Source organism: Argiope bruennichi, chromosome 7, assembly GCF_947563725.1.
Source record: "Argiope bruennichi chromosome 7, qqArgBrue1.1, whole genome shotgun sequence".
In the NCBI taxonomy this organism is placed as follows: Eukaryota; Metazoa; Arthropoda; class Arachnida; order Araneae; family Araneidae; genus Argiope; species Argiope bruennichi.
Window position 1 is genome coordinate 35,440,177 of NC_079157.1, and position 24,369 is coordinate 35,464,545.

The 24,369-nt window shown below is 29.0% G+C and overlaps 1 protein-coding gene across 1 annotated transcript in view; it reads left to right on the forward strand.

Annotated features, from left to right (window-relative positions):
• LOC129975711 (glutamate-gated chloride channel-like) overlaps positions 1 to 24,369 on the forward strand; it is a 525,971-nt gene that overhangs the window by 116,493 nt on the left and 385,109 nt on the right. The gene's annotated exons all lie outside the window — the stretch shown is intronic.

The window sequence follows — 24,369 nt, forward strand, 5'->3', positions numbered from 1 at the left end:
TAATTAATTAACGGACGTGCAAAATATCATTAGAAATCTTTTGAAGAGTGTTTGCCATATCACGAGAAAATGCATTTAATCAAAGGAAAGAAGATATAAAAGAAATGAAGAAATGGGCTTCAAATAGAAGTTTTAACGATGCAGAAATAGGCTTCGCCATCGTCAGATGAGAAAAAGTTGTATGTTAATTGTTATGTTCATATCCCCCAAACCAATATTTTTAAATAAATCTTTGTATTATAAAAAGACTAAAAAAAATTCCCTTTAAAATGATATCAATTTCATGTTCGCAAATTCTTCTCGCAATTTCAACAATAGTTCTTAATTAAATTGATATACAATTGATTTAACACAAATTCTATTGTGCCCACTGACAAAGTCAGCTATTTAAGATAAGTTCAGGCAGTAGTTTGGAGGGTAAAGGCCCCTGAGCACCAGAGGCCAGAAGTCTGACTTCTGCCCCTAGCTCATATGAAGATGACATTCACACACTCGCGTGCACGACTCGTACTCACTCATGTGGGCTCACACACCTCATAGATAGAACACATGATAAAGAACAACCATGCTCGAACCTGTACTCGAATCTGGAACGCCCAGATCACGGGGAAGAGGCGCTACCCCTAGGCCAGGACACTGGTATACAAATTCTTTTTAAGATATGTGACAATGTTCAAGAGGAATTTTTTGCAAAATAACTATAAACTGCAGATATGTATTTTTATAATTTTTATATAAGATAAGTGGTAAAAACTCCTAAGAATCTAAAAACTGCAAATAAAAATCCAGAAAGTGTTTTTAAAATTGAAACAAATGTGTGGGTTTTCAGATGATAAAAGGTACAAAGAAATCCCCTTTTGATTGATATATTTATCAAAGGATTTGCTGCAAATCCTACAGATAATTTAAGAAACATAATATCTAATTTTTAAATTAAAAATTAAACTTTACTTTAATCCAATCTCTAAGACAAAACTTTCAAATTTTTTCACTTTCTGAAATATTAAAACAGCTGTAATTTTTTTTATCTGAACAGATTGCTTATTCTATAATTCAGGAACTATAAATTACATTAAAAATTACTATACCAAATTTGAACAAAAAATGTGCTTTGCAGTTTTATTTATGAAGTATTTCCATAAGAAGATTGTACCAAAATTCCGAATTTGAAATTAAACACCATTTTAAGATTAGAAAATAATTAAAAAAAATATTGAATCGATTTACAAATTTAAAATTTTCCTGGTTGTTGAATTCAGATAATTTTCAATCTCCTTAAAAAACTAATTTTCTTTTTAGGAACTTTAATCTTTTTACTTTCTTGTATACTTAATATAGAGAAAGTATAATAATCGTCAAAAACCTCATACTCGAGATTTGACGACTTTTCCTGAGTTCAAAAAACACATTTTTGGAAAATGTCCGTTTGTCTGTCTGTGACAAATATAACTCAAAAACACTATGGGATAGACGATTGAAATTTGGTATACAGAATTAACATCAAATTTGGAGATTTCTATCGAATTTGGAGTAAAATTTGTTAAAAGGAAGTATGTTTGTCCCGTAGTTCGAATATAAGTTAACACGATAATTGTAAAACGAAGAGAGCTAGATAGATACAATTCGGCACACAAAATTAACATCCGTAGTCTAGGCATCTTACAAATTCAAAATCTTTCGCACCTCACAAATTTCCTAAATGGACAAGAGTCAAAGAAATCCCTGTCAAAATCTCATAGCAAATTCACTGAAGGAAAAAATGTTGGTATCTTCTTTTGTGTCACAATGTAGACTGACATATTTCTTACTATTTATTCTTTGTACTTAAATTATGCCTCCAGTCGCAAAATAAATAATTCTATTTGACCAAGTACCTGCTAAAATAAACTTACATTACAGCCGGCGCCCTGGCATAGGGGTAACGCGTCTTCCCTTTGATCTGAGCGTTCTAGGTTCGAGTCCCCGTTTGGGCATGGTTGTTCTTCCGTTGTTCTATCTGTGAGATGTGTGAATGTTCCCTCCTGTGAAAAGGGGCTGTGCAAGCGAATGAGTGATGCGTGAGTAGCAAAGTCATGCTCTTGGCCCTATTTGGCGTTACTATAAAAACAAGAGACGCTCCCCCTCAGTTTTAAAATCGCTGTCTTCGAGCAGCGGGGTTGTCTATGGCAAGTGCCATAAGAAACAACAACAGCTCACATTACATATAATTTATGAATCTGATATGAAATATTTAACAGCCTAAAAAGTCAATAACCTGGACGAATATGCTGGTCGACGAAGACGGCTTATAAAATAATATTTCTGTTAGTAAATAAATATGAAAATTTTATCTAGAAGGACACTAAGCATTATGCCTCGTATAAATAATATAATTTATAATTGCGTTAATAGAATAATAATGAAATTGTCTATCCTACACGCAATTTATTTTTAGCTCTGGAAACTTGACATCTCCTACTTCCTTAGACGCTAAATTTAAGCCAGCTGACTCGTAAGATGTTCAAAGAGTGACGGTGCGAAAAATGTAGTAAATGAGTTGATGCGAAGCCATATATTTGACGAGTGACAAATTATTCCGCAGCCATAAGTAACGACAAGTATACAAACGTGTTTGAAAGCATTTAAAAGAATAAAAATAATCTAGTCAGCTTGACAAATTTCAGTTAACAAAACATCAAATGCTATTTTTATGCAAAAAAAGAAACTAGGTACTGGTAAAATATTTCTATTTTTACTAGAAACAGACTTTTATACAATTTTAAAGTAACTTCATTTGTTCCAAGGAAATATTTTGGGATCCATTTTTCACTCTTTTCTTGTTGAATCAGAATTCTGAAAATTTTCTACTATGTATATCTTAAAGCAATATTATATTTCAATATTTTCGGAATTTTGTTACAGATTTTATAGTTTATTTTAGTTTGAGAGATGCTACTTTGATTGCGAATTTGAAATAAATCAAAAAGATTAAATGATTAGATAGTGCTAATAATGAATTGTGAAACATATTTAAATCAAGAAAATAAATAATTTCAAATATTTTTAAAACAAAATAATTACGTACTATAAAATAGAAAATAATTTATTTTATCAAAAATTTAAATCAAAACTAACTCGTAACAATCCGAGGTACTGAAAAGAATATAACAAAGCGAATATATTTTGGCTTCTTGGAAAGATATTTGATGATTTATATTAGAGTTGGCATATATTTGACGACAAAAAAAATCGCAACATTTCTACTTTTCTGGCAAAAAAAAAAAAAAAAGAAAAAAAATCTTCCAAGTGTGCTGAAAAGCATTGCTGCAATGTACGAAGACATATTGACCGATATGAAACGGCGGAACTTCGTGAACAATCTAAACTGATTTATGGCGTAAAATTTTGAATTTTTTCCCTGCTCTGTAGATGAGTCAAATTGAATTGCAGTAGACTATATTGAACACTGGCGCATTTTTGTTAGAATCATCTGTAAATATTAATAAACAAGCCATCATTAGCAAGCAGCTGATTCGTAGGAGATAATGTTTATATTTAAGATCGGGTAAATCTCCTAGACAGAATTTCTTGCCCAATATTCAGTGAAATTGCTAGACATCACACCATGTTGTTTCAATAGACATACATATTTTCTGTTCATTCTGTTGATGAACCTTCTTAATGGAAACCAGTTCCCTGACGTCATAGTGCTTTTAAAAACACCTAAGATTTGTGATACTGCAAATTCATTTTTTATTCGGTTTGAATTCGAAAGAGATATTAAGCAGAATTTTTCTTCCTTAGTTTCCAAAAATGGGCGAAAAATCCGTCAATTAATCATGATGAATATTTTTTTTTTCATGAAATAATAAAAACTGTTTGATTTTCCGGACAACTATATATTCTTTTATTTGAAATTACGCAAGGAAATATTTTTTATAACAGTGCCAAAATTCAAGAAAATTTTGAATAAAAATTAATTTTTTGTATTTAACAAAAAAAAATTCTTTTGCTTTCGTGATTTAATATTCTGGAAGTTATTGCGGGAGTATGTTAAAATACAAATTGATTTAAATTAATTAAAACTCTAATGAAACGAGAAAAATATGGCTCTGAGTTGCACATTTCTATCCACTGTATATGTTTTAAGTTCGTTAAAACTAAGTCAAACGGTCTGAATGTAGAATGCTAACTCTAAAGCACAAAGAAGCACATACATTCATCTTTATTATAATTAAAGATAACAATTAGTATCATTAAAAAGATAATAATAATAAAAAATGTAACAATTGTTGGTATTTTTTTCCGTTCATTTTACCTAAATTGCTTACCTTCCTCGAATTTGTCGAATATATATATATATATATATATATATATATATATAAACATATACGATAGCAAATTTATGATAAATATATTCAACTGTCGTTACACAATTTAAATCTTGCGCATTGATTTCAATTAACTATATCAAAATTAAAGAGAATTAGAGAGAAAAGAGTGCAATTACTCATTTTTATTTAGAAATCAAATTCGTTTTTGGGTATATTGATGTAATTATCCAAAATAAAAGAGAGAGACAGAAAGAAAAAGCTAAAACAACGATATCATCAAATTAATCTAAATCCTTCTGAATTCACGATTTTCTCTCTCCAAATTGCAAACATATTAATCAAATTAAAAAGGTATCAACAATCCACCGTGATTTTGATAAGCGATATAAATTAAATTTTGCTACAGCACATATATTTGAAAAAAAAATGTGTAAAACTTAATCGTATCTTCTCAGCATTAAAGTATCTAAAATAAAGTAAATATAAATCTTGTGAAACTGCGTGAATGCCGCATTCTCAAGGATTTATTTAATAACAAACATTCTTAAAATTTAAAAAAAGCATTCAGACACCCTTTTCAAGATAATCTTCTACGCTCATATATTTTGATAAGTTTTGCGAGCCAAACTTAAACTACGAATACTATTTATATTTCCAGAAAAAAATATTGCAAAAAGTCGTTGAAAACACAAAAGTCATCTAGGTAATTTGTATTTTAGTAGGGTAATTATGCCTGTGGATGGATTTTCAAGGAGTTTATTGAAATGAAGGCTTAAAATACAAATTAATTCTAAGAGCATATTTCAATCATGGAGGCTTAGCGACGACGTAAATGTTTAATTTCATCTCTTTAACGAGTGCAAGAGTTCATTTTCGGTAGCAACAAGCCAATTACAGAAGCAGCTTTGATATGTAATTAAACTTAATTAAATTGATTTTCTTGCCTCTTAAGAAGATCTTTTAAAGTAGGGGGAAGGTTTTCAAGCGCCTTTGCTGCGTTCTTTGCTCCTTATTTCTTAACTACTTCCGGTGTACAAGCCATTTTCTAATAACAGCAAAGTGTCCGTCCGATAAAGCTTCAATCACAAAGCAAAGTAAGAGATACATCCTGGTGCTTGTTTGATATTATCACAGGAACATTAAATGTTTGACAGTTAGCATGTTAAGAAAATATTACGTGAAAACTTTTGATGTTTGAAGTATTAAACAGGAAGTTTGTTTCCGGATGCTTCTATAGTGGCTTGCCTTTGTTTTCATTCTATCAATCAATTTTATTCTTAAATTTAACATTCTTTGGAATTTTGATGGATTTCTTATAGAATTACAGTGTATTGCAATATGACTCAGGACTGTTTATATATCTATCTATATATATATATATGGGTGTGTGTGTGTGTGTGTGTGTGTGTGTGTGTGTGTGTGTGTGTGTGTGTGTGTGTGTGTGTGTGTGTGTGTGTGTGTGTGTGTGTGTGTGTGTGTGTGTGTGTGTGTAATGATATTTTAAACTTTAATTTCAATTTAATTAATTTCCAAAATTTTATCTTAATTTAGCCCATAGTAACTTCATTCTAAAAATATTTCGTGATCCAATTCCACTTTCTCTACTTAATTAATTCAAGAGTAGCTTTGTAAAATTGCTGAATCAACTAGAAACCTCACATTCCCACGCTCCGCCGAAGGGATAGACAAATGTCCCATAGTGTCTAAGCACATTCTTTTTAAAAGATCCCTGTGTTTTCTTTAATTGTGATTGACATACGTCAGAAATCCCCATCAGAATCTTTTTAATATATTAGCATTGTGAATAAATATTTTCCCTATCAAAATCTCAGGTTATATAAGACGAGGGATAATTTATTTCTCTCTTCTTGTGGACGTGCTTTGTCCGCGTCTCTGCTTGTGGATTAAAATTAATTTTAAAATGTAAAAGTTTTTTCACTGTCTTCGAACTGCATTCTGCTTCACATAAAATAATGCTTATATATATATATATATATATATATATATATATATATATATATATATATATATATATATATATATATATATATATATATATATATAAGGTAACAGTTTTAACAGTTTTATTAAGAACCCCGCAAAAAATATCAGTGGGACCATTCTCTGTTGTTTTGTTTTTTTACTTTCTCCTATATGTAGTGTAATGAAAGTATAGTTATCATCGAAAAAATTCGAACTCGAGATTTTGGCGAAACCCCTTGGCGAATAATACCCTGAATTCGAAAAAGATATGTTTGGAAAATGTAGGTCTGTTTGTCTGTCTGTCTGTGACAAAGAGGATTCAAAAACACTTTGTGCCAGACAACAGCAGACCAGGAAATATGGTATAACAGCAGATTTCTATCAAAACTTGATTATTGTACGCAATTGTACACAAATTTGATTGTTTATTTCTATTAACGTATGCCAGGGTTTCATCGCCAAATAATTCGCCAAGAATAGATACAATTGAAATGATAATTCGCGCCAAAAGTTAATATTTCGTATCTGTTGTACACCAATGCCACGTAAGGCATTCTCTAGCACGTTAGGTTTATTAGAGAGTTTGCGATAAAGTTTTAGGAAAACACTCCTGCTGGTATTAATTATCACAATAGCATGCTTAATCTTGCAAATGTGCATATCTTGTAGCAGCATACCAAGTAGAGTGTTTAAAATAACCTCTGTGAACACACATATCCCAGCATATTAAATATCTTTCTCTCTCATTAAATGTAACGTAGTGAAGAGTCAATGATCATCCAAATTTAGTTAAATCTGTTAATTCCCCCAAATCTCGAAATCTATGCAAGAATTCAGATTGCATTCAAAGGAATAATAATTATCATAAATCCTTCCTACGGCAATAATTCTTAAATTTTATATATAAAATTACTCGCTGAGTTCCACTGTACCTGCTGTTCAATCAATTTCCGGTCCTGATCTAAATTCAGACATCATTTCCATATCAATCGCAGCGCCAAAGAGATGGTTTTGTCGCCGTAATAGATTGAACGATGCTTGCATCGTACGAGTGATGCCTGTATCACTAGATTGCTTGTGGGCTGATTTTCAGCTTGGCGATAATTAATCCATAATTTAAAATTGCGTACTTTATTGAAATGGGTAAATTATATCGTAAAGGAATTCTAATCTGATTTTTATAAAGTTGTATAATCGACAGGATTGTCACCAAGAAATTTGAAAGAGAAAACTAATATATATATATATATATATATATATATATATATATATATATATATATATATATATATATATATATATATATATATATATATATATATATATATATATATATATATATATATATATATATATATATATTGTGAAATTGCTTGAACAACAAGAATGAAATTTTATAAAGGGAATTGTGACCTTATCGACAATGAAAATAATTTGAATTGTAAATAAAGGGGAATTTTTTGCAAATATATTTTATTTTATAAGTGATTTAAAATCTAAAATCTACGGAAGTAACTGTTTTCATCATAGGATTGAAGAAAATGCCCTCGTTTTATAATAGTTTTAATGCCGTAATTTTAGATGTATAATATAATGATATATTTGTGAATCTTGATTTATGTTTGAAGACATTTATAATTTGAGAAACAGAGACCTTTTTAATGCCAAAAAAAAATAATTCTATATAAAATCAAAATAAGTACTTTATAAGAGAATTAATTAAACAAGTAAAGTGAATTTATTTAAATATTTTTTTACTTTACAATAAAAAATAATGAATGCCGCATACCTTAAAAATGTGAAATGCACATTATTATAATTTTCGTAAAAATAAATTAATGAATCTGCATTGAGTTTAGAAATATTTTTTTAAAAATAAACAAATAAATTTTTAAATAAAAACATTCGTATTTCGTATATTCTAAAAGCCAGATAGACAGACTTCCTCAACATTGATAGAAATCTATAAATTTGGTATTAAGTAAATATACCAAATTTCATCTGTCTAGTTTTAAAGTGTGTTTGAGTTATATTCGTCACAGGTTGACAGATAGGCAACCTGTGACGACAATTTTCAAAAAACGTGTTTTTCGAACTCAGAGGTATAAAACACGGAAATTAGTCGCTATCTCGAGTTCGAATTTTTTGACACTTACTATGCTTTTATGATTTCTCTATTCTACATATACGTAAAAGTAAAAAAAAAAAAAAAAAAAAAAAAAAAAAAAAAAAAAACCGGAAAATTTTGTGACTTTTTTTTAGTGGGGGAGGGGGGATATAGCTACAAATATTGGGTATATTTTCGTTATACTTACGTTAGCCAAATTTTCCACTCAACAAATGGAGCTCTGTGTTTGTTAACACCGCTGGTATTTCGACTTAGGAAGTCGTTCAACATCACGGGTGTCCCAAAAATGATTGATGAATTTTGTAAATCAATAGAAAAATAGATGGAATGCGATAGAAGTGAATCATTTGCTGTCTTACCCTTGGGATATCAGGAAATTTTATTCCAACCAATTGCAAATTTAGTTAACTTTCCCGTTGATAGATGGTGCTGCATGTGATTTTGAATTGACGCAATTAAAATGAAGAATTTAAGATCTGGAAATTTTTGCCTCAGACAGAGCCACGTTGTTTTTGTAAGAGAAGTTTACATTGGAAATACAGTCCTTGCAACATTTATATACCGGTTTTCATTTTTCCTATTTTGCAGCGCCACTTCTCGGTGGTAATGTTAGCTAAATTTACAATTTAGCGTGATAAAATGTACTGATTGATTTTTTCCAATTTTAGACCGCAAATAATACATTTCTGTTGCATTCTATCCTTTTCTAATTGATTTTCAAAATTCATAAATCATTTTTGGGACACCCGGTAGCTGGAATAAAGTAGTAAAAATGTATCAATGTATTCTCAAAATGGGAGATCCCAAGCCGTTAGAGGATTTTAAAAACAAATCTAGAAAGATGATCTGGAGACAATATGGATATATGATAAATCAAATATCTCTTCACCTCTCTATTTCCAGTAGAATAAGAATACGGTAACTCATGAAAAAATTAAATTATAGATACATAAAGCTTATGTTTGATTCTTCTTTGAAGGATTATAATATATCATTTCAAAATTCGATGATTATTTAAAAATAATAATGCATAATTTTCTTAAGTATTTTGTGACTGAGAAGAAAAGGTAAAAGCGTGAGAAAAACAGCTTACATTTAATTCTTCATTGATAGGAGCAATAAATACTTTTGAAAATAAATCGTTTTAAAATTCGATGATTATTTTAAAATTATAATACATAATGTTTTTTTCCCTTAAAATATTTCATGACTGTGAAGAAAAAGTAAAAGCGTGAGAATAAAAGGCTTATATCTAATTCTTATTTGATCGGTGCAATAAACACTTTCGAAGATAAATCATTTTAAAATTCGAGGATTATTTTAAAATTATAATGCATCTATTACGATGGAAATTTTCTTTCCTAATGCGCCTTCTTGTTTTAAGAATTGAAAGAAACACCAGCCTTTACTTTTTATAAGAAAAATTAAATTTCACAATAAAAGGGGATAATCTAATATATAAAATTCTCGTGTCACAGTTTTCGTTGCCATACTCCTCCGTAACGGCTTGACCGATTTTGATGAAATTTTTTGTGCTTATCCGGTATCTATGAGAATCGGCCAACATCTATTTTTCATCCCCCTAAATGTTAGGGGTAGTCCATTATTAATTAAAAACTAACTTTCCCGCCAAAAAAATCTTTCATTTTTCCCAACGCCAACTTTTCCGCCAAAAAAATCTTCCATTTTCCCCATCGCCAAATAAGTAAGGCATCAGTTGTTTTTTTCTCCCAACAGTAATTAGGCTAGGGTTAACATTTTTCGACGGATTATTTCAAACGATTCTGTTTATTTTCTTAATGTTTTATGCATTTAAAATTAAACATTGTTAATTAATCCATGTTTCACATTCATTCTGAAGTACTTTTGAATTAAAATAACACAGAATAAAGGAAATTAAAAATGTCTAATCTGCATAGCGTTACCCCAACTGGCGTAGAAAAATTTACGCATTTGCGTTGACGTAACTGGCGAAGAAAATCCACGCATGCGCATTGTTCTGATTGTTGGCATGACAACCAACGGACGATTTAAATTATTTTTAGGTTAGTTGCATGCTTTTGTAAGTAAAATGTATTTATGTTAGTTATATATTTTTTGTATATGCTTATAGTTTTAAGTACATCGTTTTTTAAGTAGATTTTTTTAAACCTGTTTTCGACCGATTATTTTAAACGATTCATTTTATTTTCTTAGTGTTTGATGCATTTAAAATTAAACATTGTTAATGAATCGATCTGTTCATGATGAATCTGAGAAATTTTTGTTGACAAATTCTTGAGATATTACATAAATTAAGAAAGATATTCTTTAGTGACCATAAAGTTTAAACGCGCAGTGACTCTATTATCAGTAATCATATTATTAAAAAAAATGCTTTGTTTCAGTAAAAAATATTATATTAATTGCAGATTAATCATTTACACTGTAATTTAAAGCATAATTTCTACGAAGGGTAACAGAAAATTAGAGAGATATATATCACGCAATAACTGAAGGCCTTTATAATATTATGAGTGAATTATATGACTATCAAAATTTGAAGTTTTAAAATATTTTGCTGAAGAATCTATTAAAGTTGGAATTGCGTAAAATGTTTAATGGTACGACCGAAGTTTTATCCCCTGCTTGGCGAAATTTTTAAAAATCGCAAACAACGGCCTTGCGAAATGTTCAAAAGCAAAGAAGCAGATGTTCAATTATAGTGCATAATAAAGATTGCCAGCTTTGGTGCGTTATCGCAACTTGGCGAAGAAGGGGGTTAAACTCCGGTTAAACCTATTTAATTATTAAAATTTAAACGAACATTAAGATTGGCGAACCGGCTGGTCGCCAAAGGCGGCTAGTTTTTAAGGTATATTTAAAAATTATTTTTCTTTAAAAAAATACCTCGTTTAATTCTTGACGCATCATAAATAATAAATTGGTACGACAGAGAATGGATAATTTTTAAAATTCAAATGGTATTATCTGTAGTTTCGCGCGATTATAATAGTAAGTTATTGTCAAAATATTCTATTTCCACTTGCGTTTTTATTAATTTTCCCTTAATTTAAAACAAATGTAAGAGATACGCATTATCAACTCAGGTTATTCAAAGTTGAAGATTCAACGGCCTGCTATGTGTAGCTCCAAAATGCTAACACACGCATATAATTTTTTTGTTATTTCGGATAACAGAAAACAATACACGCTGTACTGTGCAACAGTCTGTATTATAATAATTTTACAATATACGTGTGTTATTGGAGTTATTTCTTTTATTTTTATTTCCAAAGTAAATAAACTACAAAATGGAATTATTAAAAAAAAAAAAAAAAAAAAAAAAAAAAAAAACATTGCAAATGTTACAAAAATTACCAAAGAATAGATTTGTAGTTTCACTTTTCAAACATTCTATATTTCATATCTAAATTTTACTATGTTCTTCTAACAAGGTATTCTAAGATTAATTTTAAAACCGAAAGAAAATTCTTCGCTATTTAAGTTAATATTAATTTTTACTTTAGATTTAGATTAAATCAGCATATTTAGAAAAGTAACGGCCAACATTTTGGAATAGTTCTTGATTTGATATATTCCGGGGAAAAGGAATCATGCGAAACTGGAGCAAACGATTCCTTCAAAAATATATTTACAAGAATTCCTTTATTAAAGGCTAGTAGATAAAATCTAGATAGGACTTTAATTAAATAGAGAAATGCACTAGCGTATTTTGTAATTAAAATGTGAAGTTTCAAAGTCAAGTGCTTTAATTACAAACATTTTAATTGTGTTCAACCTGCCATGATAATTCAATGGAATGTCCAACCAGTTAACAAATTACTAACTTCGTAACAATGTAACACATTGCAGATAATTTGTATATTATTGCACTAAATGAAACAGTTCCACTACTGGTTGATACATGATTTGTAATGCATAATTATTTACATAAAACAGAATATATCATCCTATCATCCATCTGTTTTGTGGAGAACTCATCGTAGAAGATAATTGTTATATTATGTATTTGAAATTGAAACAAAGAGATTAGAGATTAATGCCTACTAAAGCTGTTATCCCTTATTTCCAGACAGAGTCATAATTACTAAATGACATTCAGTCTGACATATTCATAATCCAAGAGTAATGTATAAAATGTCATGTTTCACTCTATATGCTTATTTCCCTTATTAAAAGTCATCAACAGGACTTAATTTAATGAACTTATACAATTTCAGATCTAAATGTAATGAAGAATTACCATAGAATGTATGCCCTGTATATATGCAGGATTTAAAAGAAAATGCACATGTAGCTCTCAAATATCGATCATTGTTGTTTCTTATGGCACTTGCCATGGACAAGCCCGCTGTTATGAAGACAGCGATTTAAGCCGGTGGGGCAGTGTCTAGTGTTTTTTTAATAGCGCCAACTAGGGCCAAGAGTACGACTTTGCTACTCACGCACCACTCATTCGCTTTCACAACCCCTTTTTACAGGAGGGCACATTCACACATCTCACAGATAGAACAACGGAAGAACAATCATGCCCAAATCGGTACTCGAACCCGGGACGCCCAGATCATGGGGAAGACGCGTTATCCTTATACCAGGACGCCGGCATATTGGTCATTAATTGCCTTTGTTGTTCTTCCATTCATTAATTGCCTTTGTTGAAAAGCGGTCTCCCACTATATCAGTTAAAACGTTTCGTTTCTGATTCCCTCAAATTGCACCCTCGAGGAGCACCTCGAAATGAGGATGAGATATTCCGGCATAGTAGTTGTATCTCGCTACCTAGGATGGTACACGAAAAGGTGGGGTTTGGCTCCTCCCATAGAAGACGGAACGTACTTCCCAGAGAAGGGTTATGCCGTGGCCGGTGAGGGCCTTTAGAACTCAACCTTAGTTCAACCTGTTGCTGTTGTGGCGGTCCAGTATTATTATCCGTATTTTATTCAGTATTTATTATCCGTGTGCCTTCGGGAGGGTCGGAGAGTTAGTGATATGACCTTTCTCAAATTGCAATATATGTTATTTTAAGTGCATTTTCTATGTTCTGTTCATTGCGGAAATAAATATATGCAGTGGAGACCAGAACATGAATATATGGTTCTTATGAACATGAATATATGGTTCTTATGAACATGAATATATGGTTATTATTAGAACATGAATATAAGGTTCTTTTACCTTCTAACTTTCGTCTTCTGTACTAGCGTCATATTCTGGTGTAAATTGCATAGAAATTAAAATAGAATTCTTCTTTCTTAAATTTTAACAATATAAAAAAAATCAATCGATTGAATGTCTGAATAAACAATGAAAACGATTTGAATTTCAAGGCAAAAATTAATCTATTGTTGGAATTTAAATAAAATGTTTTAAATACAAACTTGTATTAAAAAATTGAGTTATTATTAAACTGATATAATTAAAAACACATTTTTTTAAAAAAAAAATTTACAAAGACGTTTAATTTTGTTTTGAGCTGTGATATTTTCCAAAGTTATAAAGAGTATTCACCATAAATTCGAATCATTTGAATCAGCTAAAAGTCTAATTAAATGTTGTCAGACAATGTCTAAAAATTGTCTCTGAGTTATATATCACTCCGTTCAAAGTATAATGTGCCAAATTTAGTAATGATGGGCCAAATGGCTTGGATTGTAGTATATCAACACACGCTCAAGCAGTCAGATACACACATACATTCATCTTTATTATTAATAGAGATATTAATAGTATAACATTTAAAGGGATTGAAAGATAAACAAACGCAGAAAAGAAAGCAGATAATGCTGACCATTTTCAAGATACCAGTCTATGTTTCAACATTTTCAATCTATAAAAATCTAATATTGAGGAAATATATTTTTTAATCTTTTTTGAAAGTCTGCCATTTTATTTTTTATTATTACCATTTATTACCCTTATTTTTTACCTACCTTTTTTATTACTACTACAATTAGGTGAATAGATAAAATATTTAGAAAGGATTTTGAACATTTCCAACAGCAATTCGTAACTCATTTCTTTTTACTTTTTTTCTATTTTACTTATTTCTGGAAGTATATTGGATTTAAAAAAAATATTATTTAAAAAAAATCAAATTTTACCTCCCCAATTCGCAATGTGAAATTTATGAGAAAACCAAACTATTCGTATTTATTTATTTTATAATTTTTCTATTTATTTTGTTGGCAATCTGCCGTGGTCATTCCATCATCTTTCAAGATGTTAACATGTGATGATTTTCTCATGACTTTTTGAAACAACTAGACCAGTACGAAATATACTGCAAATGAAAAATTGGACTCTTATGTAAAATTCATATTTATTTCATTTTAAATAAATATCCCAAAGCAATCTGTTCTTTATTATTGCCCAAAAGGGTATGCATAAAGTTTGTGCTTTTAAAAAGGAAACGTTTACTTGCGTACTTGTCTGTAAACGATGTCCAGAAAAACCGGGCATTTTTATAGATTTAAAATTTGGCACATGAGTAGAGTCAACAGCATCTCAAATTGCACCCTAAATTTCAAGATTAAAGATTGGAGTGTTTACTTCCCCGTATACCAAGCATGAAAACAGAAAGTAATCGAAATCTCCATCATCAGACAACTTTGAATCCGAACAACATATTTTCAGAATTATGTCTTTATGCGAATACGATTAAAACATTTTGAGTTAAATGCATAACATATGAATACAGTGGCGACTCCACATTTGTAGATTACTGTCAAGTTTTAAATAAAATCCTTTCAAGGAAAGCTATATGTGTGGCTGTACGCATATAGCTTTGCACACAAGCTACAATACGAAAAGAATTAGATGAATAAAATTTGGTATATAAATTTAGCAACTGAATTATAGATACATATTAAATTCGAAACCAAATCCTCCAAATGGTGGTTTATCTGTCTTGGATGTTCTTAAAGATAACAACATTAATAAACTTAATACTTTGGATTTCGAAAAAAAAATATACCTATACACCAATCTATTTCATGAAAAATTAATAAATGTCTATACTTTTAAATATGACGAATATTTAAATGAAAGTGTTATTCCTAAAAATAACTGGCTAGAATTATGTAATACTAGCAATGTTTAATTTTAAATGCATCAAACATTAAGAAAATAAACAGAATCGTTTGAAATAATCTGCCGAAAAGTTTTCAACCTAACCTCATTGGAGTGGGAAAAAAAACTGAAGCCTTACTCATTTGGCGGTGGGAAAATGAAAAGATTTTTTTGGCGGGAAAGTCAGTTTTTAATTAATAATTAAAATTCCAATTAAAAATTCAAAAACAGGAACCCCAGGTGCACATTCCCGACTTCCAAGGTATATATGTACCAAATTCGGTAGCTGTAGGTCAAACGGTCTGGCCTGTAGGGCGCCAACACACACACACACACACACACACATTGAGTTTTATATAAGTATAGATTACCGAAAATTACGTTTTTAATGGAATTAATTTTTATAAACAAGTAAAGGGCATTCTAATGGGTACAGCTTTCTCAAGTGCTTTAGTTAATATTTTCCTACATTACTATGGGGGGAAATTAATTAAATATAATATAATAAACGGGTGGTGGTATATTGATAACTTACTTTTGATAAACTTAGATAATACCAATAATGTGACTTATAGCTACCCAAAAGATTTAATTTTAACAGAAACAAATAAAAATCAACTTGAGGCTACATTTCTGGATTTAAAAATCGAAATAGCTAATGATAAAGCAATAGTTGGTATCTACGATAAAAGGGATGAATTCAATTTTGAAATAACGAAACTTTGTAACTAACATTGTATTTAAATCTACAAAACTATATTTTAAGAAATACATTCTAGTAGATAAAAGTATACTAAAAATTTACGCGATCTTTGCTGTCGTTACAGTCTTATCATCGCATAAAAATTACCAATTTTTTTAAAAAAAATCAAATTAATAACATCATTAAAAAATATTTAATGCATTGATTTAATTCGATATTCTAAGGTTTGATCTTAAATCCACAAAACTATATTTCAAGAAATACATTCCGGTATAAATAAGAATTCCAAAATCTTGCTCGATCTTTCCTGTCGTGACTGCCTCGTCATCGCATAAAAATTAACAAATTTTAAAGAAATGGAAAATTAACATAATCGCTAACTAATAAAAAAAATTAATGCATTGGTAGAATTCGATATTCGAAGTTTCTATTTTAAATATACAAAAATATATCTGAAGAAATACATTTGGGTAAAAATAAATATGCTAAAAATTTTTGCGATCTATGCAGTCCTCATCGCATAAAAATTACGAAAATAAAATGTGACAAAAATGACAAATTAACGTCATTGTGAGCTATAAAATTATTTAATGCATTGATTGAAGTGGATATTCAAAATTTCTATTTTAAATCTACAAAAATATATTTCAAGAAATATGCTCTAGTAGATATACTAAAATCTTGAGCGATCCAGGATTTCATTACGGCTTCAACATCGTACAAAAATTGCCAAAATAAAATAATAGCAAATAACATCATCATGAACTGAAAAATAAATATTTGATGAATATTTGAACTGGCAGTTCCAAGTTCTAAATTTCTTTTCTCAATTTACAGAAATATAAGTATGGAAATATATTTTAATTTAATTTGTTCAATTGAAAATATAGTTTACCTTTAAATGTTTGAATTAAAATTGCGTAAAATTTAAAAATTAATTTACACGCTTGTGATAGTTTTCCTTTGAACATTTTATACAGAAATAAGGAACAATAGATATATCTCATTACAACAAAGTTCAGGGCACCCTCTCCCCTAAAAATATATCTGATCAACTATTTTTGAAGCCATTTCATCATATCCTCATATATACTCATCAAATATTAAAAGCCACAATAATTTCCACTCAGGGACTTTCCATGTCCGTGACATTCTTCTCATACTTTCAGAATGTTGCCAAAGAGGTAAGCATTCATTCATAAATAAATTCTATTCCTCTCTCAGGTCCCAGGGCTAAGCGGTCCACACCCTTTCACAAGGCCACACCCTGTCGCGTCAATCGAGTCCTGATTTATGAAAATGGTGGCTGTAATCTTCCCACGGCTTGATAGAAAACGTGTATTTTGACAGTTACATTGATTTGGTTACTCAATCGTATATTCTATTTCAATCGGAAAGTATGCGCAATTGCAGACAGAGGAATGACGGCTATAAAATAGTTTGAAAGAATTGCGTTTCAAATGTATGCTTTATGGCAATAAAACATGAACTTGGTATGAGAGTATACATGTTGGCCAACTCAAGGTCTCTCCCGCCTTTTCATTGTGTTGTTTTGATGCAATACAAGATGTTCATTGTTGATATACAAGTTGGCATACACATAGTTCTAATTAATTTTTAAAAAATGCTTTAAATGACAAGAAGAATTATATTCTATGCCGCCTTTTTATTCCCCCGGGAGGCACCTCGAAATGAGGATGAGATTTTTCCGGCATCGTGGCTGGATCTCACCATCTTGGAGAGTACATGAAAAGGTGGGGGATATGGCTCCTCCCATCGATGATGGGACGTACTTCCTTGGGGAAGGATTGTACCGTGGCCGGTGATGGCTGTAGGACTAAACTACAGCTCCCGCCAGTACACCTGTTGCGATGTTCATCCAGTATTTATTATCTGTGTGCTTTCTGGCCGGACGGAGAGTCAGTGATTTGAAATGACTATGATGCTTTAGTCAATAAATATACTTCTGAAGAAGTAACTAAATCTAACGTTTTATATAAACTCCCATTCTTATCAATCCTGTGTAATAAAATATTCCTGTAACTATAACATTTCAAACAAATATGCAGTAGTGGTCTCTCCCAAGCTTTCTTGCATACTCGCTAATAAAGATGCTATTCTAGAGAAAGTCTTACAGGAAATTGGCAAACAACCGTTGCGAAATACTAAAGTTTGGCATTAATATATCATTTTCACTGAATCTATCGTGTAATTATTGGCGAATTATTTGGCGACGAATCTCTGGTATGCGGTAAATAATATCTGAAAATGGCGTTTCAAGCAAGTTTTTGACTGAAACAAACGTTTGACATACATACACACAAAAACTATAATTGTAATCACAAAACCCCACACAGAATTTGATATAATTAAACCATAGCGACTTTAAGTTATTACAGGCTTTTGAATGCACAGAAAAAGAGAAGAATTTTGAGCCAATTCCTTGTTGGATTTGGCTCACAATTTGAAAAGTATTAAAATTTTAGATGTTAATTTTGTCCATTGAATTTTCTCTTCGTTTTTTAATTATTGTGTCAAATTATGTTCGAACAGCCAGATAGACAGATTTCCTTTAAGCGGATTTTTCTCAAAATGTATAGAAATATACAAATTTTATGTACAGACTGTTCCAAATTTCATCCCTTTAGATTAAAACGTTTTTTAATTGTCTTTGGCTCAGGCAGACAGACGGACATTTTTCAAAAATGTGTTTTGGGATTTCAGGGAGTTCTAAAACGTTTGTCAAAATCTGAAGTTTGATTTTTTTTTGGGGGGGGGGCGATTTCTATACTTTCTCTATGCTACATATACGAGAAAGTAAAAAGTGAATTTTTCATCGACTAAAACTAAGAAATATTGAAAGTCACTATTTCAGATGAATTTATCATATAAAATTGCAACTTCGAGAAATCGTTTGCTTAAATTATACATGTATGCGATCTTTATTTTGGTTAAACAGTTTTAACATGGTGAATTTTAGTCATAAAACGATGGTAGTTTTTACTGCATGTTTTAGAATGCCGACATTTTATTTCAAAATATTAGAGATAGGACCAAGAAACTAAATTTTAAAAATTAGAATTCTCATTTTTTTTTAATTACATTTAATGTCTAAATTAAATTAAAATCTAATTATTACCCAACTGGAACTATGTGTTTATCTCTACAGGTTTAGAAATTAGGTAACGAAATGTCGATATTTATTTCAAAATATCAGTGATAGGACCAAGAGACTAAATTAAAAAATTAGAATTCTTATTTTTCTTCTGATATACATTTAATGTCTAAATTAAATTAAAATCTAATTTTTACCCAACTGGAACTATGAATCTATCTCTACCGGTTTAGAAATTAGGTAATGATAGGTTATCTAATAAAATAAAATAGCAGAAATTAGACCAGTCCATGATAAGAATTGGGTTTCTTATTGTGAAATACTGATAACTTGCAAATATTACTATTTTCCGAGGGATATATATATATATATATATATCCTTAATATTCTCAATATATATGTATAATTCTCAATATATATGTATAATTCTCAATATATATGTATAATTCTTAATATATATTCAATAATTCAATATATATATTATATATATATATTCAATAATTCTCAATATATATATATATTGAGAATTTAAACAAAATCTTTATAAAATGAAACATTAATTAGAAATGTTCTAAGAAAATTGGAATTTCAATCATATTTATAACAAATTAAAATTTCTTCATTTTTGTAATTTAACAATTTTCATTTATTGAGACTGATTGAGAATAATTGATTTTGAAAGGATATGAATTCTTTATATGCGATTAATCGAACTTTATTTTTCAAATCATTTTCATGTCATGCTAAATTTTCCAATATATTAATATCTATAATTTTAATTGGAAGGAATGAAAGAACGTTCAACTTTCTTAAATACTTATTTTTATATAAAAACTTTCGAATTATTAAATTTTCATTTCTGAATAGTAAGAATGTTAGAATTCGAATATTTATTTTTGAAAAGTTTTCTTGTCTAAATGATTTGTCAAATAATATTCTCAAAGAAATTATTTTTTTAAGCTATTCAGTTCAAAGAAATTATTTTTAAAGCGAGTCCATTCAAAATATGAGATCGTTTGCATTTCCTCTGAATATTAATTTCATGGAAATTCCACTTATACTTCTTTAAAGAGAGATCTCAAGTTTCTTATGTTATTTTACTAAAGAGAATTGTAAAACAATTTTACTTTAGAAAAAGTGTAGGCATAGGTCAATAACACAAGTTCTTAACTTTATCTCAAATTTTAAAAAAGAAAGAAAGAAGCGTCTTCTAGAAGATTTAACTGTAATTAGTTAGAAAAATTACTCAGAAAATGTATCTTTGAGTTTTATATATTTTAACACTACTAATTGAAAGCCTGAAGTTATTTTTTGAGTAAAAGAGCATAAATAGATTCTTACATTTTTATGTGAGAGAAAAGGTATTTATTTCTTAACTAATGTCTTCACTAAAGTTTGATGATAAGATTTTTTTCCTTTAAAGTGTTTCAAAGTTTTCAGAACCAATAATTTTTTACCAGATATCGTATTTGTCTTATTGCAGTCTATAGAATTTGCAAAAAGCCTTTAAACAAAGTTCTTTAAAATTATCTTTAAAAAAAATGAGGATTGTACCAATAAAACGTACTAAGATTCAAGAATGACATAAAGAAATATGTTCTTTATCCACTAGAGATTTACTTAAAATATTTTTTTCAAAAGTGAAAATAAGAAACTTTTCTTAGCCATCTTGTTCTTGAATATTTCTTTTTCTTCATGCAGACAAAAAATAATGCAAAGGGTCTGTTTTTACATCTGGTATGAAATCAAAAACGGAAATCCTTTCTTAAAATTTGCATACATATAGGAAATGTGAGAAGAGGAAGAAACGATTTTTTTTTCGAAAAGAAAAAAAAAATGTAAGAATGGTTTCTGTTTTTATCCAAGTTAAAACTTTCGTTTCTGTTAGATATGTGATCACGCGAACGAATGAGAAATCCTTTCAATACAAACTAAAATAAAAAGCCGAATTTTAAAAAAAATCAAACATAAAATAAAAAAAGGGTCCTTGTCGCCCTCATCTAACAGATTTGGTGGAGACACAGAAGAAAAATGTTCCAATTTAAGCTCGAACTGAAAATACTATTTTTTTGTTTAAAGATTAACGAGTGGGAGTTTTTTAGAACTTTGTTTTACTATTTTTGTTTTTAGAATGTCGGTCTTTCTAAAAAAGTGAGCGGTAGTTAAAGGTAGATACAGACCAATTAAGAAACTTTTCACATGACCAGAGCAAGTTGAGTACTGTTTATCCATTTTAATCTGCTCTTTTTATGGTCTTTAAAATATAAAAAAAGAAAGAGCAGATCAGTTAAAAAACAGTTATAAACATGTTTTATAATTGCTGTTTTAATTCTTTCTGACTTTTTCTTGCAAGCATTCAAAGCCAAGTTTTAAAATATTCGACAGAAAATAACTCAGAGTGAATGAAAAAAGTATTGGTCTTTCAATTTAAGTTGATATCTCCGTTGAAAAAGCGGTGTCACGTTGAACTGTGAATTAATTACTTTGTTTCAATTTTTTTAACGCGTCGAATTTTTAAAATGAGTGAAATAAAAGTGTTTAATTTCCTGAAAATGTCGTAGGAAAATCTTTTTCTATTCTCAAATCACCTTAATGAAAGTCGATTTCTATTCAGGGAAAATAAAAATTTAAAGATTATTCATTTTTTATGTCTAGATATAGTACTTTCAAACTATTTTCGGAAAGGTTTTGAAGCATATAAAAACAATTTGGTATTTGAAAATGTTTGAGAAGAAAATCTAATAACATTAAATTAAAAATCATAAGCATCAAAAATCAAAAAGCATAAACCTTAAATATAAAAATATAACAATCTAATAACATTTCTATGAAAAGACAGTAGTTTGAAAAACTTTATTAAATGAATTTAAATAGATTACATTTTTCATAACAAGGTGTGAAAATTTTATGTAAATCACTAAGCTAAAGATCGATTTTTGTAGAAAATATCAAATATTTTTTTATAAGATATTTTTAATTTCTGAGCAGATTTTTTATAAAATCGTTTGAAAAATCATATTGCATTCATAATTTCATAAATTGCATTCATTTTATGTACTTTTTCTTTAAGATACAATGCTACTATGTATTTCTAAATGCCATCTTCTGAATTTCTAAATTTCATTAAAACTTTCTTTAAAAAAATAACTCATGAATTAAAATTCTATTTATATTTTACGATTTTTGGTATGATGATTTCTTACTGTGTTTTGTAGTATCTAAACTATAAACAAGTAATATATATAACAAATTAAGTCAATTCCTACTTAAGTCAACATTTTTTTTAGTTACTTTTTATTAAATAATTTCAATTAATATAAATATGTATATACATATGACAGAATCACAATATTAAGTGGCAACATTTTTTAAATTGAATTCCTACTTATTTTCTTATATTATTTATATATATCTTATATTATTTATGTTCGGTTATCGCGTCAGTAATCTCAGAGCTTGGTGACGTATTTGGCGACTTCGGCGACCAAATATAATTTCCTGGACAAATTTAATTAATTAATTAATTTTTGAAATAAAACTGTATTAACATCAAGTGTCATCCACTGCAAGTTTAAAAAAATGTATTTGAACTTGAGTGGATGAATAAAAAGTAAAAATTACTTTATTAATGATTGAAAATTTGAACAAGATATATATATATATATATATATATATAGGGAGAGTGTGAACTAATAGTAGGAATTGAAAAAGAAGGCATATATTCATTTAGAAAGATTTTACAAATATTTTAATGATAAAATCGAAATTTTATATTATTTAGCTACCAAATTTTAATAATTAAACTGAAAATAAATAAAACTTATTTATTATGTTATCTGCAAGATTGCGAAAAAATTATTATAAAAGCTTCTGAACTAAAAGACTTTATTTCCTTATTAAGCAAAATAAACACACTTTTTTTTTTCTAATTTAAAAAAGTATTTGTCTTTAAACTGCTATATTTTTATTTCAAAAATGTTTCTTTAATCTACCTTATGCAAAAAAAAATTCAAAAGTGTAAGAACATGAATAGATTCTGCAAGAAATTCCTTCCTTAGTAGTCATATTCATTAATTTGGAAAATATGTAAATTAGTAAAAAGTCTTCATTATCATGAGTGAGAAATTTCATTGAATTACCACCAATTTTACTAGAGGTGCTAAATTATTCATTTACATTTCGACTGGGATGATAAAAAAATTATTTGATTTTCCATTAATATTGAATCTGCTTCGTGAGTGAATCGATTAATGATCACGTGGTCATTAATCGATATGCAATAAATCGAGTTTTAATATTATTGAGTGCTTCTTAAGTAGACCAAATTCATGAAAAAAAAGGGTGAAAAGAAAAGTAATTAAGTAAAAAATTGAAATCTGCTATCGCAAATTTAAAGTTGTCATGTGAGAACATAACTTTTTTAAATAACGTAATATCTCGATGACAGAACTTTTTTTTCGTGAAAAACTTAAACCTAACGATTTTAAATAATCAGGTGGCCATCAGATTATGCATGTGTCAATATTCGGAAAACAATGTGTGTTTTTTTTATGCATTTCAAAATTGATTGATTTCCAAGACTTTATCTCGACGCTAGTTGTTTTCAGTTTATTTTTTTATTTTATTTCATTTTCTTTCAAAAGTCCGGTTTGGAGTGATCATGTGATTATTGTATTGCGCAGTTGTCAACTTGTAGAAAAACCATGTTTTTTTTTTCTCATATCAAACTCGTTTCATTTAAATATATAAATATATTCATATAATTATATAGTTAAATATTTAAATATATTAAATATATAAGTTCTTACGACCCTGTCCTTTATAGGCAAGGCAGAAGAATCGGGTATATTGCAGACATTTACGCCAAGATACAACTTTTTGTTGGCGATAAGTCGCCAAATGTAATAGCCATTTATCATCTTCTAAGAACCCTTTGATGAATCAAAATGGATAAATCAACAATTTTCTTCTCGTACATTTTGTGGCTTCAGAAAGCTCAAACCAAAACAACGTCATTGCCTTACATGATAAAAATGTTTCTAAGAGACTAAAATGT